The following is a 25,627-nucleotide window of genomic DNA, read 5'->3' as shown; positions in this document are numbered from 1 at the left end:
CTCAGTTGGAAATTTCTTTAATTCTCACATGACTTGGCAATCATTAAAAAGAAGATCCTTCATTTACTGGAAGCGAAGAGTGATTTGGAGACTGACATGTTCATGCTGAGAAGAATAGGAAGGTTGAGAGGTTATTGGCATCGCTTTCCCAAAGCATTTACTATATCTTCATCCTGCTCTTGAGCCAAAAAAGGCCTCCGCCCCACATTCAACTAGGCTACCAAAAGACATTACGTACCTCAGTTCAGTGACTAAGCCCCAGCCAGGGTGCAGAGCAGAGGCAGAGAGGGTCACGGCCTTGTGAGACTCCCAGGGGGCAGAGAGAAAGGGGCTTGCATGTGACAGAAGAGAAGAAAGGCAAACGCGGGTGCAGTTTCGCTGGTGTGAGATAATTACACAATTAGCACACGTGTCTTGTCCTCAGTGACACTTTGTTGTGCTGAAGCTGATTAAATTCGCACGGCATCCACAGCACCGTAATCAGCTTCATTATTTGCCGGCTTTGTCCCATTTATTGCTTATGAAATAACACTTATTAAGCCAGAGGAACAGAATGAGAAAGAACAGCTCCAGGAGCATGGGAGTCAAGCAGAGGGCTTGTTGGGGCCCCCGCAATGCTCCTTGGCACAAAAGTTCAACCGCCTTGCAAAGCTTAACTGAGCAAGTTGCTTAATAAGAAGCCCCTGGTGACCAATGTCATGGAGGGCTCAGAGAAGACACCAGAAAGGAAGCTAAACAAGGACCTGATTACCTCTCTTGGACAAGAACAATGGTCCATAAATCCAGCTATCCGCAGCCCCCAGCAAAGCCATCTCAGGGTTCTCCGGAGCGCCTTGCTGCGTCATTGGTGTGACTGCCGCTAGGACAGCCTGGGCAAGGAGGGGGGGGGGAGCTCCTACAGAGCAGTGTTTATCAAATTTGGGTTGCCAGCTGTTGCACTAAAACTCCCATCATCCTTAGCTACCAGAGGTCAGGGATGATGGGAGTCTGAGAAACACTGTTCTATAGCCCCTTTTCACAAGCTGTTCCCCTTCATGTGAGCCCCAGCTCGAGGGCAGATTCACATCAAGCATTTAAAGCACACCCAACACACTTTTTAAAGCACATGGCATCCCTCAAAGAATTCTGGGAGCTGTAGTTCCCCACTGCAACTCCCAGTGTCCTTAACAAACTACACCTCTCAGGATTCTTTGGGATGTAGAGTAATGTGTTTTAAATATATGTCAGATGTACTTTGAATGCATGGTGTGGATCTGCCCTGACAATCACATCCTTCTCCCTGAGTTCTGCTGTGCCTCACATTGGCAGAGGTCGTCAGGATGATTTAGCCAGTGTTTAAGGCTGCATGGGGAAATCACAGGGGCTTTGCTCCTCCCCTTGCTTCTGCTTCTGCTGGGAGCTTAACCATGGCTGAGTATCACATCGGAACAGAAAATGGCGGCTCCCCTCTTGGAAAGCCAATAACAAATGGCTTGCTTGGAGAGAGCTCAGCTTGGAACTTTATGCTAAGAACATATGAAGCTCCTGCTGGATCAGGTCAAAGGCCCGTCCAGCTCAGCATCCTGTTCTCACAGAGGCCAACTAGGTGGGAGCCAGCAAGCAGGACCTGAGTGCAACAGCAGCACTCTCCCACCTGGCAGTTTCCAGCAACTGGCATTTGGACCATGTCTTGTCTCATGGCAGCAGAGCAGAAGCAGGGAAAGAGCAAAGCGCCTTGATTTTAGCCCTGCACACCAGCATGCTAAACGCTCCCCTTCAAACCTCAAGTTAGTATAGTGCTGGTTTAAAGTAGGGCTGGGGGACCTTTCTGGTCTGGTGGCCAGATCTTTATGTCTCCCAGCCCCCATGGGCCAACTCTGACCACCCACACATCAATCATCTGATGCCACAATGACATTAGGTGACAGGTGGGCTGTCCCAGCCACTTGCCAAAGTTGACCTGTGTGTTGTGGAGAGAGATCAGCTTGGCCAGACAAAACAGCCCATCAGCTGAGCCCCGGCTCCAAGCCCTGGTTTAAAGGGGCCTGTGTATCAGGCCATACATAAAATGCATAAAGCCCAATGCTGTCATGAAGCAAATGATTCAGCAGCACAAAGACCACTTCTCGAGCTCTGCCATCTCCAAAGGCCTGCTGGGAAATAAAGGACTTGACACTGAAAAGCTGTTGACAGGGAGCCACCCAGATCTCCAGTGGGAAGGAGTTCCACAACTGGGGGGCCATAACAGAAAAGACCCTGCTCAAGGTTGTCACACTATGAACCGAAGCCCTTGATGGAACTACAAGCAAAGCCTTGCTGACAGAAGGTATGGCCCAGGTTGAGGTGCTCCCACAAATACTAGGTTCCCAAGCAAATTCTTCACATGGGGCTTACAGCATCACTTGGAGAGTATCTCCAATGGCACGATTTCTGATCTTCTTGCAGCATGGGGAACTGCCTTGTGCCCCTCAGTGCGGAAGCCTCTTCCACATAATTAGAGCTGGGGGGAAAGGTAGTTTCAGCTAATCGCTGGCTGTCAACATGGGAGTTCCTGACAAGCCTGACTGACAAACTGCCCATTTGAAAGCTTTCAAGAAGACAAAGCACAAGATACACCTGATGTGTTTAGCATATAGACCTTTCTGGGGGTGTTACAAAGGAACATGAGAAGCTTTTAGAAAGGAACAGTGCCCATCTAGAGGTAAAAGTGGTCACAGAGCACCAGGCACAGCTTGGTTTCTTGGGGGGAACTGGTGTGGAAATGACAGAAGCCAAAAAATCACAACTTAATTGAATCAGATGGGGAGGAGGATAAGAAATGACTGCATAGCAATTTCAGTGGGCTGCAGCAACTGAGAATCATTGCTTGATGGCTGAGGTTGTGCTTCATCGTTGGCAGTGCTGACTTAGTTGTGCAACCAAAATGGGAAAGGGCTAAAGCTAGATTGTTTCCACACCCCACACCCAGTCTGGGTCAAATCAAAGCTGGTTTGGGGGGAAACACATCAACACTAAAAGATAGGCTACAGCATTGTGGTTAACAAAGGGCATCCCCACAGTGTGTGATAATGTGCATTCAGTGCTGGACGCAGGGACCTTTTTGAGGTGCTGTACACACGATGTCCCCCCGCTGCCATCTGTGTCCCACACTATTTGTCGGTCTAAAGCTGGAACAATTGTGATATGTTCTGTGTCACTGAGAATGCATTTCTCAGGTGCTTGCAGCAGAGATGTGTCCACAACGAGCACTTTCTCAGGTCACATCTTTTGGGGCAGACCCATGGACTTCTGAGGGCTGTGCCCTTTCACCACGTGCAACTTGCCTATGGGTGAAAGAGGCAAAAGAGGAAAGTATACAAGCTTAGCTGCCTCAGTATACCAATATATATCCTTTGAATAAATTCCTGCATTGCAGAGGGTTGAACTAAATGGCGCTTGGAGGTACCTTCCAACTGTACAATTCTATGTTTCTATGACCAATTCCACAAAACCACAATGTAACAAAAGCATTTCTCATTCACTAGTCCCAATATTCAAAACATTGGTTGTTGTTTTTTAAATTAAATTGCTTCTTGGTCTAGTCTGTTTAGGACCAAACTAGATTTCACAAACTAAAAACGTCTTTGCACGTTTTAGAAAACCCAAAGAGGCTGATAATGATCCGCATCAGATCTCCATGTGCCTCCCTTCCTTCAAAAGCAAAGAGGGGAGCTTGTTGGGAGCAGAGAGAGAGGGTCATCACCAATGAAGAGCACACCAGTGCCTTTCAGAACCAGATAAACAAATCCCACAGCAGAATCAGATATAAAAGCCCTTGGAATAATTTAGTATCACTGGAAAACTAGGACAGCAGTTAACAGGCTCTAAAATTTCCTGCCTTGTCAGCAGAGGAGAGAAAAAAGTCTAGGGAAGCCCAGGTCTTTCAGAAGACAGCCCTGCAAATCCAGTCTGCTCACATCACTCTCTGAGGGGCCAGCCAGGGCCAGATTTGCTGGTGGGGAGGGGGCTTGGGGGGGGAGCTCTCTCTTGGATATTCCAAGTCCCTTTCCTGAATATGCAACACTCATTTAAACAGAGAGCCTGTAGCTGCCAGCTGACATCTAATTTTTAACATAAGTCAAATTTCAGCTAAGCAAGTTCTGAAGGACCAACTGCATAAAGAACATAAGATGAGCCTGTTGGATCCAGTCCAGGATTCTCCTCTCAAGGCAGCCAAGCAGATGCTTCAGTGGGGAGCCCACAAGTGTGTTGTTCTTGTATTAATAACTTTTGAGAATCCATCAGGGGTGCCAACTTGAATAAAATTGGGGGGGGGGGGAGGTAAGTCCCCACGACCCCTAGAAGTTGGCTCCCATGATGTCCATAAATTTAAGGTGAACCTTTTAAACTGTTTTCAGAATGAGAAGTTTCTGCTCAAAAAATGCATAGTTTCTCTGTTGCTGAATCATTTCCCTGCCCAGAGGCCCTTCCAGTCTCACCTGGTTCACTTAAGCAAAACCCACTTAAAGTGGACCTGAGTAATTTGACAACAGCCCAAAGGAAAAACTCAACCGTTGTTTGCACTGGGAGAGGGGGCTCTCTGGGTCTCAGCTGGGAAGAAAGTGACTGAAACATGTTTGTTAATCCTTGGGATCAGGACCCATGTTGGGGTGGGGACATATGAAGATGTATTTGTGCTGAAAAGGTCTCAAAGCATACACACACACACACACACACACACAGATCTATAGTTTGCTTGCCATCCATACCTACCCCTTTGCCCTTCCTAAATGGCAGTTGGTGTGGCTGTGGCTGTGGAGCATAACATAACAGCACTTTGCATTTTTATGTATATGGGAAGAAATACACCACACCATTTTTAAAAAACCTGTTAAAACAATACTCAATATCAAGACAATAAAAATTGTGAAAACACACACACACTTAAGCCCCGAACATAATAGGAGGTGCTTCCAGATGGGGTCATTGAGGTATGGCAAATTGGGATGTTGACAACAGTTACCAGAAAGGGAATGTTCAGATTAAATGGCAGGGGGCAGAGGACACAGGCTGGCATTTTGATGCTAACAGTGTTGTGTAGACTCTGCAAATTAATAAATAATACAAATAATAATAATAAATGCTTGCCTGAAGAGCACTCATTCCACAATCAACACCCATCTGGAACCACCCAAGGTCTTTGCAACAAATTCTTTGGCCTCACCCATACCACATTTTCATATACCTGGAAAGAGAATCTGAAGAATCATTAGGAATTGAAGGTGTTCAGCACCGTCCAGGACAGAGCCCAAAGATGGTGGGAAGGAGGAGAAAGAAAACCTGTAGGTGGGGGAAAGGAGATCAAAGGGTGCTTTCATCTAACTTTCTCTCTCCCGTTTAACAATTGAAAGATTGGCTCTGGCATCCAGCTGGGGTCTAAGTCCTGCCTTAGGCACTTATCCATGACAAGCCAAAGGCAACAGGAAATGGAAAGGGCTGTCCTGCCAGACCTGGGAGTTAATTTCAAGTGTCTCCCTGCCCCAGTGGAGATTGCTTCAGAAGCCGAGATCAAAGGGGTTTTTGAAGTAGCAGAGAGCATTTTGAAGGCACAAAAGTGACTTTGAGGCTGAGGGAAGGATGCCCAAAGGAAACAACGGGAAGGCTCAGAGAAGTGTGTGGTGAAAGGTAAGAGAGGCTGCTCCTACTTTATTAACTTATTAATTATCTCACCTTTTCCTCCAAGGAGCTCAAGGTATCATTCCTGGTTCTCCCCATCCCCAATCCCCCTAACAGCCCCGCGTGGGAGGTAAGGCTGAGAAGCAGCAAACGGCCCCCAAGGCCACACCCATTAAGCTTCAAGGCCACGTGGAGCGAAGCCTGATGTCTCCCAGGTCCTGGCCCATCACTCTAACCATTACACCACACTGGCAAGTGTTCGGAAAATCCTTAATCATCCAGTATATCTGGCATTAAAAAGGATGCTTGCAACTGGACGCACTGTTACTGATAAAGGACAAGCAAGAGCAGGGGGACAGGTTCTAGAGAGACATGCTGCCTGCCCTTCTTCTTCTCATTCGAAAGCTGCCACCTGGGGACAGGCCCATCTCACAGTCTGTAGGATAAGCCCCCTCATATAACCAACTTGCTTAAGTCTAATTAGTTCATGAGAGGGTTAATACTATAAAGATGGCGTCTGTCACCCGAGGAGGAGTTTTGGATGGATTCGGCATAAATAACAGCATGTGAGGATTTATTGCAAACAAAAGACTTACCAGCTTTTTTAAAAAAGCGAGAGCCATACAAAGTTCACACAGAAGCATAATATTGCTTACTTTAACTCGCCTGTGAAAACAACTCAGAGGATATTAAGAAGAAAAACGATAACAACAAGAAGATTGAAAGATGGGACTGGTGACTACTAAAAGCAGCAGAAATATGAGATGATCAGACCCTACTGAACTTGAAGCATGGGAACCCCCCCCCCAAAAAAAAATTATAATTTGGCAAAATATTTGGACTTTATGATATGTATTGGTATAATTTGGAAAAATTAATGTGATATGATTGGATTGTTAAAATGGAAAACTTAATAAAAAATATTGTATAAAAAAGAGAGGGTTAATACTATAGAGGAAGCTGTTTGGACAGGCTTAGCTGTATCACTTCCCCCTACTTTGGGAGGAAATGGGTAATCAAGCTTATTATTGTAACCCCAGTTCACCTGAGAAACTCAGCATGTGAAGAGGTTTGAGCTCAACCACAGGGCTCTCACCAGCTACTCTTGAGTTCCTATACCAATATTCTAGGAACTTTAACCACTTTGTAACTAAGCTAGGTTTTATTACCTGTGCAACTTTAGTGACCAATGTGGGAAAGCATATGAATCTGACCTTTGGAGAGTTTGTAAGTAGAGACTTCCGGGTTAGCGCGATCCGGTTAATGGCGGATTCCCTCCGAGCTCCGGAGGAAATCGGCTCCGCTGGAGAAGGGTTTTACCGCAACGGCGATGCGGGGACCCTCAGAAACCGCAGGCGCTGAAGCCTGCGGACTTGGTGACTCGGCGGGCACCTAAAGCGCCCCCCGACCCACGAAGAGCCTTTTTAAAGGCTACAGAGAGGGTACGGGGAGCGGCGTGGTGCTGTGAGTGGACCGCTACTGCAGTGGAGCGAAGCCGCGAGCCATGGCCGGAGACCGCTGACTTTCTTCCCTGAAATTCGGACTTTAATTAATCCGTGAGTAGATTGGAATTTGGACTTTAAAATTTCTATCCTTGAATTCGGTACGATCGGGGGATGTGCTAAAGGGAAGTCCGCACCCCCCTGCTTACAGAAAATTTAAAGCAAGGATCGGAGAACTAAGGTGGAGAGTTTTTTCTTTTTGGTGTTTTGTAAAAGATAATATTTTCATGAATTTGACACAAGAAGATTCGTGCTGGAGAGTAAGAGTGGAATTTTAGAAGCTCTTGTTTAAACCCCCCCAGACCCGGGAGTGTCCTCTATGTGAGCTGGAGAAAAAGGAACAAGGAGTTTGACAGCTGTCAAAGGAGCTGTCAAACGGGCAGTGAAAGTTAAAAACCTTATTATTTAACACCTTTCTGGACTAAATTTGTTATATTTGAACTAAAGTGGTTGGAAACAAAGTAGGGAAATAACAAGGTAACGTACTATTGGGAAAAGACTAATAAGTAACCAGAATCCCCCTAGGGGAAACATTGAAACACTACAATGGCTGCAGATGGAAAATTACAGGCAGAGATAGAAAGAATGTTCTTTCTTGTGGGAAAGCTGCAGGAGCAGACTACGGCTATGAGTAAACAACTTATAACCTTGAACACTAAAATAAGTGACTCTGCTGAAGGCACAATGGACTTGACTGGGAAAAAATCTGCAGCTGAATCAGAAGAGATAACTTCGGAACATGGGGAGAGTGAACAAGGGCCAGTACAGATGGAGAGTACCAACCACAAGCCTACATTGTCAGAATACAAAGAAGAAGACCCTTGGATTACAAATCTGCGAAAGATGCGAAAGAGGAGGGAGGAAGCCCCTGGAACACTTGGAATATTTGAATTTAAAAGAAACAAGAAATATGATTGGGGCTTCCTCTTTGAGTATGGATTAGTTGACCTTCCGCAGCAGCTGGTACCAAGTACTTTGGATGGAAGAAAATCTGATGAGACTGAGCTAGAACTCCTTCGAGACCCGAGGACCAACAAAGAGGGCTATCAACAAAATTGGCAGAGAGAGACTGACAGAGACTTAAAGGCCTCAGATGTGAGGAATCCAGGCTAAAAACTGTTTTTGTGGACATGGGGACATTGGGAAGGGACAGAAACCGGGGTGGAGGGGGGGGGAAGAAAAAGAATTTTTTAAAAATGTTTATGACCCTTGTGTTTGATTATTATGACCTATTTTTAAGATAAAAGGGAAATTCGTGGAAGGAACTCGAGTCGACCTTAGAAAAGGTTTTAATATTTATAAGAAAACTGGATAAGTAAAATTTGGCCAAGTAAAAGGTTCTTTAAAAATATATATATACAATAATAATATGTAAAGGATGAGAGATATGTACTTGCTGAGTTAATTTAATTGAATTAGGATGTATGAAGGGGGGGTGGGGGGAGGTCAAGAACTGGGGTTAGTAAAGTAAGGATATGAAACTTCATGTGTGTTGTCTTTGTCTGTATGTGTGTATGTCTGTCTTTATAAAATGTGAAAATTCAATAAAAAAAATTTTTTAAAAAAGAGAGAGAGTTTGTAAGTAGAAAACAGGGATCCTTGGAGGGTCTGATTGATGCAATCATAAAATGAACCAGAGGGCTTCCACTGATTTAGGGGGGATGTGAAGTTATTTGGACGATCTGTGCTGCCAGATTCAAACAATGTGTGATTAATATTTCCTCTTAATTAACCTCTCACAAGCGCTTACAGTCCCCAATTATGTATGCCAAGATATAAATAATATACAAGAAGAGGAAGGAGATAACCCCAGGTCAGAAAAAAATATTGGCTGCTTAAACTGGAGGTCAGCTGAACTCAGTCTCAGGGACTGTTAGCAGCAGGGCTGTTTATGTCAAGGCCAGAGAGAAAACAAAATCCTCAACTTGTCTCTCCAGCTAATGAGAGCAGTTGCTCAAGACAGACAATTCTGCAGCCAGCGATTTGTCAGAGACTTAACAACAGATAAGTGACTGCTTAACCCTGGCAGTTTTGCAATGATTAATCACAAGTCTTAGTTAGCACCAGAAATAGTATTACAGGCAAGATAAAACAAAACAAAGAGATCCATGCACTTTCTTCCAAGGCTGGGTGTGCCTCCTGAACTGGAAGTGACTATCATCCCACCCCAGAAGAGATTATTTTATTTTTAAATAGCTTTAAGGCCATACTTTGGACTGTGCTAAACCTGAGCGATGGAGGGACGTCATTCTTGACAAATTATTTAAGCAGCAAAGGCCTTCAGTCAGTTGCGTGCATTGAAAAACGGAAACAGTCCTGGTGAGGGTCGTCCCCCCCCCCCCAATTTGTGAAGTGAGGCAACAGCTTTTTGGTGCCATTGTTATAAGAATTTAAGGTCTCAAATTTATAAATTAATGTTCATAAATGTACAAGGCAAACACGTACAGAAGTATATAAACCACATGTCTGAAATAGTATAGGAGAACAACCGTGAAGCCATTTTGACTCTCCCAAATTGACCTCAAATATTTCTCTGCAAGGAGGAAGGAAATGGGAAAGCCTCCCCATTGTCTCTTTGCTGTCTTAAGGGCATATCTGTGTATGAATGAGGTGAGCCTGTGACCTGGATTCAGGAACTGAGCATTTACCATCACAAAAGAATGGCCAGGATTCCCAGGTAAAAGCAATCAGTGATCATTATCAGGTATCCTGGCAGACAGAATTTGGCTGTAGACTGCCTCTTCTGTGATGTATGTATGATGTATTGGGGGGGGGGTTGGTATTGAGCTACAGGGTGGCAATTTCCAAAATCTATATAAGGGCTTGCACCTCATTGTTCTGGGTTCAGTCCAGTCAGAGGTGACTATGGGGTGTGGCGCTCATCTTGCTTCAGGCCAAAGGAGCCAGCGTTTGTCCACAGACAGCTTTTCAGGTCACATGGCCAGCATGACTAAACTGCTTCTGGCACAACGGGACACCGTGACGGAAACCACCACGCACGGAAACGCCATTTACCTTCCTGTCACAGCAGTACCTATTTATCTACTTGCACTGCTGTGCTTTCAAACTGCTAGGTTGGCAGGAGCGGGGACAGAGGAACAGGAGCTCACCCCATCAAACTGCCAAACTTCTGATCAGCAAGCCCAAGAGGCTCGGTGGTTTAGACCACGGTGCTACCCACTTCCATGTATTAGCCTTATGAAGGAAAGATGTTATCAGGAAGTCTGTGATTCCCTTCTAATGTGACACTCTGACTCTGTGTCCTCTAGCACCACCTTCACCAACCTGGTGCCCTCTAGATTTTTTGGGCTACAACTCTCATCATCCCTGACTGTGCTGTTTAGGGCTGATGGGAAGTGTAGACACCATCTTGGAGAAAGCTGAATTGTGCAACTGGGCTGAATTATTAACTAGCTTTGAGCCAGGAGTAGTCAACGTGCTGCTCTTCAGATGTACAGTGGTCATGGAGGATGGAAGTCATGGCCCAACAACATCTTGAGAGCACCATGTTGACTACCCCTGCCTATGGATGCAATTTCCAGAGGGGCAATTAATCTGAGGCAGTAAGAAATGAGAAAACCATTCCTGCCCTGTGGTATCTGAGGCAGGGATGCGGAAAGTGTGATCCTCAAGATGTTGTTGAACTCCCATAACCACTGACCATATTAGCTAGTGCTCATGGGAGCTGGAGGCCAGCACCATCTGAAGGGTCAAATCTCTGTTCTAAGGATAACCATCCCTGGCCTGCCTTAAACTCCCACTAAGGTACTGAGGCAAGACTCTCTGTTGCTTTTGGCTGAGTTCCACAGGGTGGAGATGAATTATTACAGTTCAAGAAGGACACTGACAAACTGGAACGTGTCCAGAGGAGGGCAACCAAAATGGTCAAAGGCCTGGAAATGATGCCTTATGAGGAACGGCTAAGGGAGCTGGGCATGTTTAGCTTGGAGAAGAGGAGGTTAAGGGGTGATATGATAGCCATGTTCAAATATATAAAAGGATGTCACATAGAGGAGGGAGAAAGGTTGTTTTCTGCTGCTCCAGAGAAGCGGACACGGAGCAATGGCTCCAAACTACAAGAAAGAAGATTCCACCTAAACATTAGGAAGAACTTCCTGACAGTAAGAGCTGTTTGACAGTGGAATTTGCTGCCAAGGAGTGTGGTGGAGTCTCCTTCTTTGGAGGTCTTTAAGCAGAGGCTTGACAACCATATGTCAGGAGTGCTCTGATGGTGTTTCCTGCTTGGCAGGGGGTTGGACTCAATGGCCCTTGTGGTCTCTTCCAACTCTATGATTCTATGATTCTATGATTCTATTATCATTGTTCTTTAAATAGCCCTTCATTTCTGCTTTTTGTTTCCCTTTGGGCTACTGCTTTATGTAAGGAATCATGCCTGACACCACTGGATGTCCCAGTTTTGATTTTACTTTAATCAGTTGGCAACTGAGGTAGAAGTCTGACTCAGACCATTCCATGTATTTTAATTTATTTTCCTTGTTTGAACAAACCCAGAGATTTCTTTCCTGTTGATATCAGATCAGCTTAAATAAAAATATATATTTCCTTATATGCTGAATGATGCACTCCCCCTCTTTCCCAGTTATCTCTTGCTAGATATCAGCAGCTGCAACTTTCCAAATCTGCATTTGCTGAGGTAACACACACATATTTTTTTTTTTGGGGGGGGGGGAGCTAATGGGGATGAAGGGGAGAAGTGCTTGGCACTTTCCATGTTTGCCAAGTCTCCTGCAAATAACATCAAGGCCGGTTCCCCCCACCTAAGTTGGGCTAAATAACCCTGTTTTTGGAGCTCAGCCAAGGAAAGCTCTGAAATGCCTGAGAGGGAATGGGGAATGGCAGGAGAGAATCAGAAGTTACTCATCCTTCTTCCACCCACCATGTCTCCCATTCAATTGGGGCTTAATCCCCATAAAATTAGTTTGACATCACATGCATTAGCTTTATAAAGGAAAAGTGACGGCCTATAGAATTGATATATGCCCCTTGTAATGTGAAGAGCTGTCTTGTGGATTCAGGAGCAAAGGTTCCCAAACTTATTAGACCTACCGTCCCCTTTTCAGAAAAAAAAATTACTCGGTGCCATAGCTGTCAAGCGTCCCTTATTTGGCGGGACAGTTCCTTATCCCATCGACATGTCCCACTGCTGTCCCTTATTGATGATGTCCCTAAAATAAGCTACTGAAGGTAATGGGGCCCTTTCTATGTCCAGTTGTCCTTTGTCAACAACAAATGGTTGCTTTTTTGTGTGTGTTGAATAGATGCTATATGGTAATTTATGGACCTAATAGCTATCTAAAGCCATTTGCACGCAGCAAAATATGTATTTTATCAAAGTAATTGTTGATCCCTTATTTTGGCTGCTGATCCCTTATTTTCGAGGCTGCTGGTCCCTTATTTTCAAATCTGTAAGTTGACAGCTATGCTCGGTGCCCCCTGGAAATCTGCCTTCTTTAGGTGAGCAACAGTGACAAATTTATGTTCTTTTATGTATCTATATTTCTCCCTACCTCCCACAACGGAGTAAAGAAAGGTGTTGTCAATAAGACACGTTGAAGCTTGCAATTATAAAATTATTTATTATTATTTATTTATTAGAATCAACCATAGTAACATTCGCATTACACACAGAAAATTAAGATAACAAAGGATAATATTAAAATAAAAATCATGAATAACATTAAAAATAATCCTAATGAAAACTATGAACCTGGTGTGCTGCTATCAATTTATTAATGTTTGGCTCTATTTTTGTCAGCAGCATTCTTAAATCAGTGTGATTAGCTATTTACCCAACAGATGAAACATGTACGAATGGTTTTTCAAAACTGGACGTGGAGGTGGACTATGCCCCGGGATTAAAAACCCATGGGGTGGACCAGAGTGAAACCTGCCAGCTCAGTCCAATCCACCCCAGGGGCGGGGCCAGCACCGCAGCCCATCTGTCATTGGCCAAATAGGCAAGCAAGCTGTGATCCACTTCCTGGGGCTGGGTGAAACGAAAAGGGTTTACCCAAGCCCAGGAATACCCCTCGCATCCAGGACAACCACTGGATTCAGGGGAGGTGTTGTCGCCATCCCGCAACGGCACCCAAACTGGCGGGAAACATCATTACACAACAGATGAAACATGTACAAATAGTTTTTCCATTTCTTCTTCTTTCTTTATGCTTCTACCCCCCCTTATTTTTACTCAACGCCCCCCCCCCATTGTACCCGAGGCTAATTCCACCCCCTGGATCATTCCAGCGCCCCCAGGGGGTGGTATCACCCACTTAGGCAAACACAGCTCAAGAAAGTGGTGGCTCACCTGTGGCCCCCAAGACATTGGTGAATGACAACTTCTATCACTTCTGACTAATGGCCATGCTTTGATCATTTTCAAACGCTCTATCTTTCCTCTTTAACTGATGGAGAATTAAAAAACGCTGAAGAACTTTTCACACCCACAAATTTTCCATGACCAGGCTCTTCTCTTAATGATGCACTCACCAGACCATACAATGTTGGGCCTCTGTGGGTCTTCAGATACCTTTTCCTGAATTATTCTCAGATGTGTTCAGCGAAGAAGGCCTTCTGAAGGTAGATATGGCCCATAGCTAGCAAACAGGGGCACTGACTTGGGCCCCAAGTTATGGGTCCCCAGGGCACATGACATGATGTCATGATGTCACATTGCATCATGACATCATGCACCCTGCAGCCTCAGAAGTACCAGAAGTCAGGTTCCAAGGTCTCGTAAGGCCGTGGACAGCATCTCCAAGGTCTCGCAAGGCCTCAGATGTGACTTCCGGTGCTTCGCAAGGCACCAGAAATTGCATTGGGGGCCCTGTGGTGCGGGTACTGAGCACCCACAACAAAGCTTTTGTGGGCGCTCGGTTCTCCAGGGCCCCCTTAGGGATGGTACCCCTGCTAGCAAGTATAAACCAACACACAAGAGAGCCAAGTGTGAGTAGTTGGGAATGCTTAGTCAAGTTAGTGGAGTGCTCATGTAAGATACAATGGTAAGGAGCGGAAATAAAAGCTTATTCTTAATGATGTTTATTGAGAAAATATTTTAAAAGATTAACATTGAGGGCTTCCCTGGAAGGAACAAAGAAAAATATAGGGCAAATCATGGTGCAGTTTTGCAGTGGAACGTTGGCTTAGGGGGAAAAGGAGACAGAAGGAGTGGGGTTTACAGTCAAACTTAGAAGAAGATAGAAAGAGAGATTTCAAGAAGAAAAGGGAGAATTGTTACCACTCTTTATGTCCTGCCTGAAACCTGAAGACGGGGCAAGGATCCAGGGGTGCAAAGCCAGATACCCAGCAGGGAGCTCATGAATTTTTCTCAGTGGTAGAGCATCTGCCTTGTGTTTCTAAGGCTGGAAATGATGAAAACCATTGAAAAACATTTATTTATAAATCATTTACGTTGTTCATCTAAATGGTGTACAGTACAACATAACAACAATAAACAGTATCATTAAAACAAAGATACACCACAGAACTATTTGGGGAACTTTGTAACGTGTCAGCAATACCTTTCTCATGCTGTGTTTAAGCCTCAAGCTGAGCTTTCTTTTAGTTCACTCGCTTTGTTCTGCTTTGCTGGTTTTAAATCTTCAGTACAGACAACCTTGTTTTTATTCTGAAAACTGTTACAGAAAAGGGGCGGGGGAATGCTTTGTCAGTGCTGTCAGGTAAGAGATGTCTTGTGGGTCCTCTTCTTGCCTTCAGCAAGGGACTCTGAGTCAGGGTGACCCTGGGCACAGTGCCTTGCAAAAGAGACGGGAGGGGGCACAAACTGAGGAGCGTTTTGAGTGTAATCACAGGCACTAGTCTTCCCTGGACCTAGGTGGCGCTGTGGGTTAAAGCCTCAGCGCCTAGGACTTGCCGATCGAAAGGTCGGCGGTTCGAATCCCTGCGGCGGGGTGCGCTCCCGCTGCTCGGTCCCAGCGCCTGCCAACCTAGCAGTTCGAAAGCACCTCCGGGTGCAAGTAGATAAATAGGGACCGCTTACCAGCGGGAAGGTAAACGGCGTTTCCGTGTGCGGCTCTGGCTCTGGCTCTGGCCAGAGCAGCGATGTCACGCTGGCCACGTGACCCGGAAGTGTCTCCGGACAGCGCTGGCCCCTGGCCTCTTAAGTGAGATGGGCGCACAACCCCAGAGTCTGTCAAGACTGGCCCGTACGGGCAGGGGTACCTTTACCTTTACCTTTAGTCTTCCCTAGTTCAACTTGGAACCTCGGTGCCAATTGTCTCTGAAACCATAAAGCAGCTTTTGCAATCCTGGTGTCCTCCATACGTTTTGGGCCGCCACCCGTCAGCTTCAGTTAGCACAGCTGGTCTCCCATAATTCCTAGCAGCAAATGGCCATGCTATCTGAGGGAGTTATCGTTCAAAACATCTGGAGTAGGGTTGCCATATTTCGAAGAGCAAAAAAGAGGACACTATGACAGCACTCAAAGCAAATAAATGCAATTTGTCTTGAATTTTACCCCTGAAAAAGAGGGTGTGTCCTGGAAAAAGAGGACACGTGGCAATCCTATCTGGCACCAGGTTGGAGAAAGTTGCCCTAACAAGTCTTTAATTTCCAGAGCTTGTACCAGGACAGAATAAACGGCATGCATGTTATGAGGGTGCTATCAAACCATCTTGTTCCTCTAAAAGCTCTGCATCTGTCTTTTCCCCAAGAAGCAAATCATTCACGGCTAGGAACTCCTGGTTCAGGAAAGTCATGCTCCTCCCGCCATCTGCCTTCATGTCTCCAACGTGCTGGTTCCAGTCTCCTCTCAAAGATCCATGCCTTGAATATACAGATGCCAGAGGGTCAAAATAATACAGTGTCTCTAGTAAAAGTTGTTGTGGTTATGGAGGTAATCCAAAGACGTGAGATGGATACAGAACAGAACTGTGCAGTCTCCTCCATATTAACAATGCAAAACTAGAGGGAAGGCATTTTCCTGGAAACAGGGATTGTAAACAGTGCCTTGTATTCCCTCTGACCAACAGCCAGCCATCTGCTGTGTGGATCCCTCCTCGCTCTGCTCCTTTGCCTTTCAGGCCGTGGCCTAATTCTCATTGAGGGAGTAAATCTGTGCCAGTGCTGTATGAACCAAATGCTCATACAAAATAAAATGCCCCCATATATAGAAAACTGGCACGTCAAGGGAATGGTTAGGCTACAGTTCTCCCTGGCAGGCTATGTAGAGGTTGCTCCTTGTATGGAGAAGCAATTGCTCCTTGCAGTGTGAAATATCAGCAACTCCTGAAGACTTGGGGCATTTTTGGTCACTGTTTTTGAGTGGGATTCAGACAAATAATGGCAAATTCAGATTGCAGAACTATAGTTGATTGGGAGGCCTTGTGCAACAAACCAGCTTCCCAAAGATCAGTGATAAGAAAATGCGCAGGAAAAGTGTAGAATAACCCTTGCTTTGATGCAGCAGCAGCATCTAACCTCCCCACAAACAAATTAGAATGAATGCAAGCTTGGAGCTGATGTGAGCTGATCTGCCAGACACCTGAAAGGCAACAGGAAGGCAACGGAGCGTGGCCCTCTCACTAGCTGGGAACTGAGCTCTCCTGTTCTTACATTTCTGAACATGAGAAAGAACTCTTAATCTGAGCTTTCTGAATCAGTAACAACATAATTCCTTCTGCTCACCTTCTACCCAAAGCACAACAAACAGGATAATCTCTCTCCAATGGGAAAGGCTGAATAGGCAAATAAATAACCGAGAAAGCAATAAATAAATGAAGAATAGAATGTAGAATAGAATCTTATTTATAAAGATGATTGTGATGCATTTAATCACAGCAACAGCCTCATCTTGATGCACAGCTTTAATTGTTGATTATTTTCGCTGTATTGAATTATTCCCTACGTGCGCCTGTGTAGGTTTTTTAAAGAAGTGAAAAGCAGCAACAGAAAGAGAAAGCAACATACAGTGGTACCTCGGGTTAAGTACTTAATTCTTTCCGGAGGTCTGTTCTTAACCTGAAACTGTTCTTAACCTGAAGCACCACTTTAGCTAATGGGGCCTCCTGCTGCCGCTGCGCTGCCAAAGCCTGATTTCTGTTCTTATCCTGAAGCAAAGTTCTTAAGCTGAAGCACTATTTCTGGGTTAGCGGAGTGTGTAACCTGAAGCGTATGTAACCTGAAGCGTATGTAACCCTAGGTACCACTGTACTGTATTAGCCAAATGGTGCTTTTTGCTGGTGATTTTGAGAGAGAGAAATCCCCAGAGTGGAATACAGAAAAAGGGGAGCCCTATGCAGACCTTTTCTATGCATATAATAAACATCTGGATAAGAATGAAAATGTGATCATGCCACTGGCCCCGCCCTCAGCATTGTCCATGCCACAATCCCCACCTCCTCAACATCTCTGCATTCAGCACAATGCCTTCAAAGGGCACCTACTCATGTAGCTGGATGCACACAGGGGCTTCATGAACTCAGGGCTCCTGATCCTGAGGGGTGCCCATGTGAGATTTTGACCAGCTTCGGCCCATCTGAAGCTGAAGCTGATACAAGCTTGTCTTATCTTGAGCCCAAGTAGAGAGTCATCACACAGCAGAAGGATAAGCAGTATGTGCTACATTCTTAATTTTTATTTACACTTCTATGCTGAGAGAATACAAACATGCATCTTGCCTCTGTGAGAGCAGAGAAGCAACACCTCTCGGAAACAAAGAACACCGAGAGAACAGTGAAAAACAGGAAACCAGAAATCCAGTCTCCCATTCCCATGGGAACCCAACAGTAACTCTGACTGTGGAATGCAAAACAATGTCCCGTGACTGCAGTTGCTACTCAGTGAGGGAAATAGAAACCAACAGCCCAGGCACACACAACTGCAAGGAAGTGGGTGACCCTTTGCAGATGTCACCTTTAGGACACGCAAGGAGAATATCTGAACAGAGCAACCGTGAAGCCAGCATGCAGCAGAGGACTGCCACCCATCCCCTCTTCCATTTAAGTCTACCCTTATGCATTCTTTTTAATCAGCTGTGGAACTGACCTGAAACCCAGACCCTCAGTGTCCCTATTTTCGAGAGACAGTCCTGGATTTACAGAAGTCATCCCGGTTTCTGATTTGATCCCAGAATGTCTCGCTTTTCCTTAGGGCATTCCTATTTTATCAGAGAAATGTTGGAGGATATGGCAGGGTGTCCCTATTTGAAGTTATGTGATCCCCAAGTCAAGGAAATAAGTAACTATACAACCTTTAGAAGGCCCTGTGTAGGGAAGGTTTTTTTTAATGTTTAACATTTTATTATGTTTTTATATACTGTATGTCAAAATCCGCCCAGAGTGGCTGGGCTAACCCATTCAGATGGGTGGGGTATAAATCAATCAATCAATCAATCAATCAATCATTAAATAGGGTGTCCCTATTTTCATTCGAGAAATGTTGGAGGGTATGGAAACCATTTAGTGATTTTTATGTGAACATTTTCAGCAGCATCCAAAATGCCTTCTTTTCCCGGGACTTCCGGGTTGGCGCCATCGCCGAATGGCGGACTCCCTCCGAGCTCCGGAGGGAGCCTGCTCGGCAGGGGCTGGGTTCTACCGTGCCGGCGACGCGGGGACCCTCAAAAACCATGGGCGCTGAAACCCATGGGCATGGTGACTCGGCGGGCACCGTTTGCGTCCCCCCCGACCCACGAAGGAGCCTTTTTAAAGGCTGCGGAGCGGGTGACGGGGGGGGGGTGGTGGTGCTGTGAGTCCTCCGCTTCCCCTGCCGAGCGAAGCCGCATGCCATTCGACGGGGAGCGCTGACTTCTTCCATTGAAAATTTGGACTTTAAAAGAATAACCCGTGAGTAATTGGAACTTGGATTAAAAAAGGGGAAAAATTCTTTTTAAATTCGGAGTGAGCGGGGGAGGTGCAAAAAGGAAGTCAGCCTCCCCCCTGTTGTAGAGGAGCTAAAGCAAAGGATTTGACAACTAAGATCGAGTGCAACCTTTTTTTGATAAAATTATTAACTTCGCGATGGAAAATTATAAGACTGGGCTGGAGGAGAAAAGTGGAATGTGAATTAAAAGGCAACCCCCCCCCCCCGGAAACCCCGGGAGCGATCCGTAAGAGTGCCGGGAGAGGAGAAATAGAGGTTTTGACAGCTGTCAAAGGAGCTGTCAAAGCGGAAGAACAAAAAGAGAACTTTGTTACGAGGACTTTGCTGGTCACATTTGTTACAAATTGGATATAAATTGTTTAAAACAAGGAATAATAAGTTACTTTGACTGTTGGGTGTGATCGGGAAGGAAACTGAGTTACTATAATCCCTCTAGAGGAGCTGTGGGACACTACAAGTATTGTTGGCATCGAATTTGAATAGGACTTTTTATCTCCTGGGAAACTGCAGAAATGGAACACTATTTTGTCTACAGAGGTCTACACACTAAAGGAGACAATAGATTTATCTATTGAAGAATGGAAGGGACTTGACGTAATGTTTTGTTCCTGAATAACAAAGCCTCTGCAGAGGAATTAGAAGCTTTTTGGAATTAGAACATTTGTGCAGGAGAGCAGGAAAAAAAAAAAAAGAGGAGGAGAGAGAACAACAAGAACAACAAGAATAACAAGAACTGGACAAAGTTGGAAGATAGACTCCTTCCAAGATTGGACATGTGAAATCAAAGATGACCAAAAGACGGTAAAGACTAATAAAAAGATGGCAAAGCGGACTGGTGAAGGACTGTGGTTTAGATGTGGGAGCTCCAGGATGGCAGTAGATATTGACGGACATTGGGAACGCAACCGGGAAAGGGGGGAGGGAAATTTGGAATCCAAAGGGTGTTAAATTACATTTTATTCTTTTTTCTATTTTTCTGTTTATTTCAATCTGTATTGCATATTAAAGAGGGGAACTCGTGGAAGGGAACAAGTCGATTTTAGGGGATGGGAAAATATTTTTTAAATTGGGTCAATGATAAATAATTTTAAAATTTGGGGTAAGAATTTGTTGAATCTATTTGAAAGAATTGGAATACAAGAGGGGGAGGGGAGGGGAAGTCCTGGAAAGATGCCAATGAAAATTAGGTTTTAAATTTGGATGTTTTTCTTTTTCTGTTATATTTGAAAATCTTTAATAAATATTATTTAAAAAACAAACAAACAAAATGCCTTCTCTTCCCAACAATTTTTGGGCCCCCTTCCTCTCACAGAGCTACAATTGCCAGGGTTCCCTGGGAAGAGAGATTGACTGTTAAACCACTATGAAAATTGTAGTCCTAGGAAGGGAATAGGGGGGTCTCCTAACAACTCTCAGCACCCTTAACAAACTACAGCTCCCAGCATTCTTTGCAGGAAGCCATGCTTGTTTAAAGTGGTATACAGTGGTACCTCGGGTTACAGACGCTTCAGGTTACAGACTCCACTAACCCAGAAATAGTACCTCGGGTTAAGAACTGTGCTTCAGCATGAGAACAGAAATCGTGCGGCAGCAGTGGGAGGCCCCATTAGCTAAAATGGTGCTTCAGGTTAAGAACAGTTTCAGGTTAAGAATGGACCTCCAGAACGAATTAAGTTCTTAACCCGAGGTACCACTGTAAAAATGTTTCAAATGTATGCTGTGAATCTGGCCCAAGTCTGGTTTAAACATAACCTAAAGGAGCAGAGCAGGTATCGTGTGCTGATGTTTCCCAACCAAAGTTAGCAGCACCTGGACAGCAGACTGAGCAGGCACACTGAGGTCACCTGGTCACAGTCTTGCCCATGATGGCCAGATGGATTGCATTTCTATTTCAATTATAGTTATGGTTTCTAAATTTGCATCTATAAATATTAATTAGCGCATGCAGACCAGCATCTTATTTTCTGTCTTTTTTGGCAATGCATAAGTAGCCGCTCTGGGGAGCACTCAATAAACCTCCCATCTTCTTTCTGGAGACTGCGAAAAACCAGGGGAAATGGCCCAGCACCTGCAAGGGCCCCATCGATAGTTTGTGGGATGCCTTCAGATAAGCAAGTCAGAGAGCAGGTGGAAGCCATTGTAAAACTACCAATTAAAAACATGGTCCAAATAAGACAAAAGTGTGTTTGGAACACTGTTCTGTACTGTCTCAGCTCCTGAAAAGTTTGCCAGCATTCATTTATTATTGAGATTCCAGACGGCAAGTGAGATGACAGGAGAGTAGGGGGTTGCTAAGAAATTGTTTTGAAAGACAAAGGCATTGGGAACTTTGTCCAGATGACTAAGAGGAGACTTACAATTATGCAAGAAAGCCAGTGAATGTACATTGACTGGGGGCATTTTCCTGGGCCCGGATCCATATTGCATGTGTGTTGGCCTGGATGCAGTCGCCTCATCTCTCCAAACTGAACTTCTGATTTGGAGATACCTTAGCTATTGTCTGAAGATGTCTTCTCAATGGGTATTGATTGGTGGAAGAAACTTGCTGAAATCTAGCATTGTGGATTTTGATGGCAGGAGGCCAATGATCTACGGTACTTACATGCCAAAGTGTGGTGGTGGGGGGGCGGCTGCTCTAAATGCCTACCATTGGGGGAGGGGCTTACCATTTCTTGAAAGGTGAACCCTTCCACTGATGCCTCCTTTTCATTCCTGGAGAGAGTTTTATCCATGGTTCAAACAGTGAAGCACGTCACCCTCAACCTACAATCCAAATTGGTATGGTCCTAAGAAGATATTTAGCCCTTGATGCTGCTGATTGTACAAACCAGCCTGAGAAGAATAACAATTCAGAACATTTGGGTTCCCCCAAAGCAAACTAGGTCTAGGCTGTTAAAAGATAAAGCACATAATTTAAGAAGACAGCCATTTCCTCTAGAATTTGGTCTATCACACTCAGGCTTGTTAAGATGAATTGCATTTCATTTTAATTGTATTGCAGTGAGCAGGTCACATCTCTGTGTTTACCCCAATTGCAACGAACCTTAAAAGTTAATTGAGTTTTCATCACCATCCTTACCTGGATCAATATTGGTGTCCTGGTCGGCTGCCATTTGACAGAGGGAGAATATTAACCTTCCTGGTAACCAGTGTGATTGGCAAGTGGAAAAAGGAGGTCTGTCACCTTTCAGCCTCATTCCCAGACGTGTTGCCAGGAGGTCCACGTCTCCTGAAGCGCAGGATCCAGCTGTCTCCATCAACCCACAGTTTAATAACTCCAGAACCGCCTTCATGTGCATGGAGCTCAAGACACATAAAGCAACTGCAGACAGCTGAACTGTGGCTAGAACACAAGGACCATCTGCCAGCTCTGCTTGTGTTTGTCATGGCCTGACTGGAAGGCAAACAGCAGCTGTTTCTTTATTGGTTCCAGGACAAGGAGATCATATTGTTGTATTTTATATTTTTATTGCACACAGATTTGGAGGCTTCTTGTTGTGAAGCCATTTACAAATCTGAAAAATTAATATTAATTAATTAAACCAACAGGGTTTTTTTTAAATCCCACCTTTCTCCTAAGTTGGGATTCAAGGCAGCAGCCCAGTGACCAGCATCATCATCGACACCTTAGTTTTCAAAGGCCTGTCTGAGCAGAAAAATAGCAGACTATTCAATATCTGGGAGAGCTCCAAGGGAAAGCAAACGTTGATCCATCAAAGTCCAAAACTGGGGAATTCAAAGAGGAAGCTCTTCATCATGGAGTCATGCACTGTGGTGTTGAACGGCATCGGACTGCGCCCTTTGCCTTCTGCAACACAGACCTCTAGGAGAGTGGGCAGCCTTGGGTGCTGGGTGGTGCAATTCTACTGCTTAGGATTTTGAAATCCTCCTCCTCCTCCTCCTCCTCCTCCTTCTCTGAGAGGCCCCCAAAGAATTCACCTGACGACTCTGGCCTGGCTAGTTCTGGGGCTGTGAGTGTTCTGGGCCGATGATCCTGGACCTAGATCAGCCACTCTCAGAGGGGTCAGCCGTCTGGGTGACAACACCCCAAGGTGGTGCACCATTTTAACTGAGCTCCAACTTTCTTTCACCAACAACATTCCTTCCTAACTGCCATTCTTCTACAACATGCTCTTAAGAATTAAAAACCTCACGAGTCGTCGTCCCGCTTTCTCCTACCTAATATGCTCCATGCTGGGACTTGTCAAATATATAGAAATGCATGAGCAGGATGCCACCCTGAGGTCCTCATGACCAAGACAAGGGGAGTATGCGAAGCAGGTTAATTCAATTTCCAGAAAGTAGCAGAAAGAGGGAGTAAGGGAGAGCAGTATTGCCTAAGTGAGGGAAAATGTGGGAAATTACCTTCCAAGATAATGATAGTTTGTTTTCTACAGACATCGATGACGTTACTTCAGTTAGACCCTGGGGGCTATTACTGTAGTGGTGAATCAGAGCCTGCAGGAAGAGAGACCTCAAAAGGGGCCTCTTTAAGAACTTGCCCAAGTGGAAGACTTTTGGGTATCTGGGAATAAACATGGGGGTGCTCAGGGGCTCAACCTGGGACAATTCATTGCTGGGTCCCAGTTCCAGCCAGCTGCGTGAGTCACTGAACTGTTAGCCCAGACCTTTTGCGCCCCTCCCTTTGACGCAGGTGGAGCTATAGCATCGCTTGAGGGTGTAGCTGCCAGTTGACTTACACTGAACACTCTTAATGGATAGTGATTGCGCTTAAAGAGGAAGCAAAGGTGAAAAGAGTCACGTGTATCTCCCTGTTGACACTGGAAAGTTCAGAGCTGTCTCGTCTTTGTACTCTGAGCTTTCATTAGCTTTTTCTTGTCTCCAGGCAACTCAGCCTGGGAGCTGCTTTTGTGAAACAGAGCATCAGGTCAGGCCTGAAAAGACAGAGATGTTATGTGGTCTGTGTTCTCAGGTCCGACAGTTGGGGGAGACAACCCGCCCTGGGTGCGGTTTCTCTCCCTTGGAAGGAGCAAGTCTATAGTTTGGGGGTGCTCCTGGATTCCACGTTGTCATTGGAGGCTCAGTTTAGGAGTGCCTTTTCCCACCTCTGGCTGCTTCACCAGCTACAGCTCGCTTCAGACAGAAATTATTTGGCCCCTTTACTCAATGCTCTGGTAGCTTCCAGAGTGGATTATTGCAATGTGCTGCACATGGGGCTCAGGGCCCCTGGAGGCTCCTCTGCTGCATTCCCATTGCCATGCAGCTGCTACTACCTGCCCACTGGCAGGTCTGGTGGTCAAAGGAGACCAAAGAGGAGCAGGTGACGGCAGGTGCACAGCAGACGAGGGGGAGGTGAGTGGGCAGCAGCAGGCTGGGGCAGGGCCAGAGGAGCTAAGCTTCTCAGAGGCTAGATCTGCCACACCTCACAGCTGCCCTGGGGCAAATGCCTCACCTCACCTCATTGACAAGCTAGCAATGATAGAGCTGCCCTTGATGACTTCAACTGGCCCAAAATGCAGCAGCCATATTACAACAGAAAAATAAAGAGGCAAAGCCCATAAGTGCAGAAAAACTAAGACGGAATCATTGTTTTTAAACCTCCTCCTCCTTAAACATTTGCTGCCCCTAAAGAAAAGCTCACCTCTTTTTCTAGAAAAAAAGCACTGCCCACAGGGCTCTGTTTTTATCACAACATCAAAACCCAAAATACATAATAAAACCCCAAACAACCCAATAACCCCCTCTCCCAAATATACAAAATCTAGTCATGGGAAAAGATTGTTTCTTTGGGTTTAGCCAGTGTTCAAAAGGCAACACACCTTCTTGCTGGCTCTGGCCTCCCATGCACTGGGACTGGCCTTGAAGAACAAGACAGTGCCTCCAAAGGCCTTTGTTGTCAAAGACAGGGTGTCAGCAATGAAGGGCTTTTCCCGAAGGCCTTTGCTGCAAGAGAGAGAGAAGTAAACTCTCCTACTTAAACTAATAAACAAAAAGCATATGAAAATAGGTCAGTTGAAAATGCACAACATGGAAAATGAGGTGCTCCATTGGGAATAGACATCACACTTTCCTTTCTTCCTTTATCAGCCTACAGCTGCTTCAAGTGCTCTATAACTTGGAAAAACTTTCTTCTTCTTTTCCTTTTTAAAAATATTTTTTATTTGAAAATTTAAATCTAGATTTTCAAGTTAGCTTACAAAGGAGAACCATAAACAAATATACAACAGATGAAAAACATTAGATTAAAAGCAATTATCATAGCAACAATAAAAACACAAAAAGCAGTACTGTATTGCCCTGAATATAAGCCAACACAATGCCCCCATGCCACAGCTTTGATCTGGAGCAGCCACTGGGAGGGATTAAAATGGTGTTGAAATTTGCTCAACACACCTTGGGTGGCAAGGATGAAACCATTCTTAATTCTGTTTGCAAGCCCAATTCCAAGTGCTGGCTTTGACCTATAAAGTTATGTATAGCTCAGGAGCCAAATAACTTTCAGAGCAGCTCTCTTAAAGGGAAGAGCTGAATTGTTCAGGCTGACTTGAAAGGAGTGCTTAGTTTTCATAACCATTCTCAGCGCCGCCACCAAACAGCACCACTCGTTTGGTGTTGTGTAGTTCTTCGTGGGAGCAGGAATTTCTGAACGTGAGGGCAGTGACTCCTAA

The 25,627-nt window shown here is 45.1% G+C and overlaps 1 long non-coding RNA gene across 1 annotated transcript; it reads right to left on the bottom strand.

Annotated features, from left to right (window-relative positions):
• On the bottom strand, positions 1-24,473 carry LOC307222426. Its single transcript, XR_013841754.1, has 3 exons — positions 21,665-24,473; positions 5,204-5,298; positions 1-105 (listed from the first exon to the last, which is right to left on the bottom strand). It is a non-coding gene; the product is annotated as an uncharacterized lncRNA (long non-coding RNA).
• Positions 24,474-25,627: the final 1,154 nt, after the last annotated feature.

The sequence above is a fragment of the Podarcis cretensis genome (assembly GCF_951804945.1).
Source record: "Podarcis cretensis genome assembly, chromosome: 8".
Taxonomy (NCBI): domain Eukaryota; kingdom Metazoa; phylum Chordata; class Lepidosauria; order Squamata; family Lacertidae; genus Podarcis; species Podarcis cretensis.
The sequence above is the reverse complement of the archived record's forward strand: the minus strand, read 5'-3'. Positions and strand labels throughout refer to the sequence as shown.